Source organism: Gossypium arboreum, chromosome 1 (assembly GCF_025698485.1).
Source record: "Gossypium arboreum isolate Shixiya-1 chromosome 1, ASM2569848v2, whole genome shotgun sequence".
In the NCBI taxonomy this organism is placed as follows: Eukaryota; Viridiplantae; Streptophyta; class Magnoliopsida; order Malvales; family Malvaceae; genus Gossypium; species Gossypium arboreum.
The window spans coordinates 102791866-102797124 of NC_069070.1; the positions used below are offsets into that span (position 1 = coordinate 102791866).

Below are 5259 nucleotides of genomic sequence, written 5' to 3' on the forward strand. Positions count from 1 at the left end.
CTCCTACTTAAGATGAACAATGTCCTCATTGTTAAAAGTGAATAGATACTATACACCAAGTAGGATTCTAGAAAAGAGGAGGTGAGTCAAATTGACTGCTTAAGTACCAAGCTCTCTCTAGATCCAATCCTAGACAGGTATATACCTATTGCCACACTTTATGCTTTGCAACTTGTTCATTTTTATTTATGATTTCCATTTCTTGCTTTATTATGCGAAATAAAAATTCCTAATTAAACTTAATCCTAAAATGACCTAAGAACAGAAATAAAATAAAGTCAAGATCCCCCCTTTTATTTATTTCAAGATCCTTCCGAATTTGACTCATCTTTTGCTCCATCATTATTGCCTTTGCATGAATTGCTTCGCTACTTCTTTGATAGTGCACTCCATGGTTCAAATATGATATCTGGAAACTCAGGCACAAAAAAAAAATGGGTTATGAAATATATATTTAAATGCATCTCCGATTAAGTCATCCCATATTTTTGAGTATATCTAGTAATCTTGTTGCTGTAACTACATGTGTTGCAGCATAGCCACTATACCAAACTGTTCACTTCATGGAATGGTGCTAGATAAAAGGGACTCTTAGCGTCGAACTTAGGAAATATGTTAAGGGTGGTTTCAATTTTAGGCAGGTGGGTGAGTAGCTAAGGGTAAGGTTTAGAGTTGAAGAGGGTGGCGGTTTTAAGGATAGTTTAGGTGCGGTAGTTGGTGACTTTGAATAAAGGTTTTTGGGGTAGTGATTTAGGGAGTTAAAGGCTGCAACATTAAGGGGTTAAGTGAGATGCACTTTTGGGCTACTTAGGAGTGGTGGTGGACCAAGGTAAGGGCTATAGGTTTGTGTGGAAAAGGGTTGAATATTTCCCTTCTTAGTAGTGTCTTGAGCCCAATGACAACTCCTTTTTGGATCCTAAGCTCCTGTACTAAAAATAAAAAAAAAAACTCAAAGAAATTAGGGCTTGGTTAAAAGTTGACCCTTTATTTAGCAAAAAAAATACTTAAATTCTTTGGGCTACTTAGGAAAATATTTTTTTGAAAAATTACATTAAATTAAACTCCTAGGAAAGACTGGAGGGGTCATGTATAGTCCCACTTAAGTCCCAATCTCCCAGACAAAGTTTTAATTAATGTAATGAACTAAAGAAAATTTTATCTAAGTTTACCATTTTAGGCAAATGAGGAAAAAAATATAAAATAATAATAGAGAAAGTGAAGATAACTCCCTCCATTTTATTTAGGACCGTCATTGACCATGGTGGTGTCAAATGGCCATTTGTCATACCAACCATAATCATCTAGAATGTAATCATATTCTTTCCCATCAAATCTTTCCAACATCTTATTAGGGAAAGAAAACCCGTAATGACCTTTCCTGGTAGCCTTGTTTAACTTCCTGTAATTCTTACAAATCCTCCAACCCGTGACTCGAATATGTGAAATAATCCATCCAGTACCCTTCTTGTGCCTTTCCAAAATCTCAAGTTCCTCTTCTTCTTGATCTTTGGTGAACTCAACTGAAATAATGATAGGAAAAGTCGAAGACAGACCCAAATAGTCATATTTCAAACAAGGAGACAAAATCTTCAGTTCCAATTTAGCTGACTCTTCAGTTAACACTTTTGGTTGTGTGTACTCCCGAGATAATAACTCTAATGATTCCAGTGGAACTTATTGAATGAATCTCTTTGTTTTAACTTCTAACAAAGCCAAACATTCCTCGTCTTCATTATCACTTAGTGAATCCGCTAGCAGAATACATTCTAACAGATTATCTATAGAATTGAGCTCCAACTCTGTAGAAGCTAGCGATTCCATCTTGGAAATAGTAGAACAGTGTTCAACTACATTTAGGGATTTAACAACATCGAAGTCATTAAAAGTTACCTTGTTATCAAAAATTTCTTTCAACTGACTATCTCGTTGCTACTTCTGGAATCGTTGAGGATATGGCAATGGTGGAATCTTAGCTTTAACTGAACAACTCTTCTGTGGAAATTTTTTTGCATCTAATAAGGGTGTTAGATAATCAGAACTAACTAGTTTAGAGTTTACCTCATCAAGGATCACTGGATCTAACTTCTATGATACAGGAGTTTCAACACTTCGTTGAACTTCCTTTTTTTCTTGAGCTAGAACAGGCTCATCTTGAACCTCAACCACATTGGGCTCCAATGTCTTTCCACTTGGCAAAGAGACTATTTTGTAATGTTCTTTGCCCAAAATTTTTGGATTTTCTGTGTCACTTGGCCAAATGCCTTAGGGTTTATTTTGAATTTCATTGGTTAGTTAACCCATTTTATTCTCCAGATTTCTTAAAGTGGTATCATTCCTCGCTATGTATACCTTCAACAGATTCTCAAGATCACTTGAAGATTTAGTTGGTGGGGGTTGTTGCACTTGTTGAGTATATTCTGACGGATAATTTGGTAGAAATGGCATAACAGAGTCGCTATGGTCCGCCCATTGATTACTCTATGCAGAAATTGGATGATTCTGCCATGAAGAGTTGTAAAAATTTGATTGCGGACCATTCCAATTCTGATTTCCCATGTAATAATTTGACTCTTGATTTGATGGGAAATTTTCAAAGAAATGACCATCTCCACAGTATTCACAAGAAATATTCTCGAATTGGTTCAATTGCTGACCTGTCAGATTACCATTGAAACCATTAATAGTTATGTTCTTAAGCATAGAAGACATAGAGGATACCTAGGCTGCCAAAGAAGCAAGTGTGTCTGCTTTATGTACTCCTGCTGCTCGTCTTTCTGAGGCTACTCGGTTGGTTGGCCACTGATAGTTATTGCTGGAAATTCTTTCAATAATCTCTTAAGCATCATTCTAGTATGAATATTGAGACCAATATAGAAAGTCTCCATTTGAACGTAGAAAGGAATGCCGTGATGAGGGCAATTTCGTAGTAACTCCTTAAACCACTCCTATGCCTCAGATAAAGATTTTCCATAAAGTTGCTGAAATGAAGTGATTTCATTTCAGATATTGGCGGTTAAAAATGGAGGGAAATATTTCATTAAGAAATGTTCAACCAACTCTTGCCATGTAGTTACAGAACCGGACGGTAGGGAGTTCAACCACGCTCGTGCTCTATCTCTTAAGGAGTATGGAAATAATCTCAGTCTCAAGGCATCCTTAGTCACCCCGACTAGTTGAAATGAGTCACTCACTTTCATGAATAGCTGAAGATGAAAATGTGGATCTTTAGTAGGAATCCCACTAAATTGACTCATATTTTGCAACATTTGGAACATGACCTGCTTTAGCTCGAATTTTTGTGCCTCAATATTGGGTCTCCTAATACTCGTATTGAGCTCGTTGAATAGAGGAATGGCATATTGTTGAATGGCACAGGTTTTATCATCGGTAACAATGATCAGATTGTAAGTATTATAAGCGAATGTTCCTTCTGGATTTTGGTTTGGAATTTCGAAATTCATATCTTCGGTCCTTCTTTGGTTCACTTGTCTTCTCCTTTGTCAAAAACTCCTTTCAATTTCAGGGTTTATGGGAAGTAAGTCAATAATTTGATCAATACTCATAAACACTTGAAACAAACACACACAAAAAAAATCGAACTAAAATTTAACAAAAAAAGACCAAAATGAAAAATTAACAATTTCACAAATAATGTCTTCTATAACAGTCCCCGACAACGACACCAAAAACATGGAACGACGAAAATGTGCAAGTGTACACCATCGCAACAAGTAATAAAGTAACAAGTAAACGTCAAGTTATCGTACCCACAGGGACTGTGAAAAGAGTTATTTATGAATGCTGTTTAAAACACTTTGGTGAAGAAAATTATTTTCTTTGAAGAGGGTGATTAAAAACTAAGATTTTAAACAAAGTAACTAAATAAATAAATATCAAATGCACGATTTTAAAATACGAGTTTAATCAAGATGACATAATTGTGTTGGATTAATTGCATTTCTTATCTTAGAATTATTAAACTCATGTTTATATTGTTACGAATAAATTCACGGCAACTCGGTAATTTGCTAACTTATGAACATACTCACCTACCAAAATCCATTCATCTCTTGGACATATCCCTATGTCAATTCAATCGATTACACAAATCTTAATAGACAAATATGTTATAGCACATACATAATTATTAAATTGAAATAATCTCTTAAACATATCCCTATGTCAATTCAAACAATTAACTCGATTTAATAAGCACATAAAAGACTATGTGAGGTAATAAAGTATTCTTACCTTGAAACAGTTTAATCACAATAATCCTACAAGTTATGCAAGGCAATTGTATCATCAGATACCGTTGCTAATTTAACCCTCAGCTACCTTAGATGATTAAACATGCACTGATTAAATACTGTGTCTATTAATTACAATTTCAATCCGTTTAAATAATTAATTCATTAGTTACCTAAAAATTGTAATGCTAGAATAACTTAGTCATGATTTTACTTAATCAAGCATCTTACCGAGGCCTATAACAACATAAACATAATTTTAACAATTTAAAACTACAAAATGCAATCAACCTAACATGAATTAAATTCAAGCTAAATTGATTAAATTAACCATTCCAACAACATAAATATTCATAGATATGTTCATCATAACAACAACAAAAATTAAAGAGATAGGGAACAAGAATCAAATCCGGTGTTTTTCTGTGGCTTGACTAGCTTGCTCCGTTCTTCGTTCTTTGCTGTCCTTGTTGATCAAAGCTGCTACGAACACTTCAATGTTGCTCCAAAATGGCTGATGAACACCCCTTTTCCAAGGGAGGAAATCGGCAAGAGAGCAAGAGAATTTAGAATGGAAAAGAAGAGAGAAAGTGGAGAGAAGAGAGAAGATGTGAATGAATTGAGGTGTATTTCAAATAACCAGCCTAAGGGGGTTTTTATAGCTGAAGAGGGCTTCTAAAAATTGCTAAAATTATCAGCCAAAGAGCCATAACTTGGCCGGCCACACATGTGGCAAGGTTGATGGTTTCAACTTTGCTAAATTTGGCTTGGGGCATATTGACAACGCCACCAATTGTGGGGAGGTTTGGATGACACTTGAACAAGTCTTCAAGGGCCTCTTTGCAAGATTAAATGATCAGCTAATAAGCTGAATTGGGTCAGCTCTTGGGACGGTTTTGGGCTGTCCATTTCTTGGGCGGTTCAGTTCACTCGGTTCGATTCAATTGGACCATTTTTTGATAATTAATTAATAATTATTTATTAACCCAAATTAAATTGGATATAAATT

At 35.1% G+C, this 5259-nt stretch overlaps 1 non-coding gene across 1 annotated transcript; it reads left to right on the forward strand.

Annotated features, from left to right (window-relative positions):
• The first annotated feature begins 2901 nt into the window (after positions 1–2901).
• LOC128281831 (small nucleolar RNA R71) lies at positions 2902–3008 on the forward strand. Its single transcript, XR_008272101.1, has one exon. It is a non-coding gene; the product is annotated as a small nucleolar RNA R71 (small nucleolar RNA).
• Positions 3009–5259: the final 2251 nt, after the last annotated feature.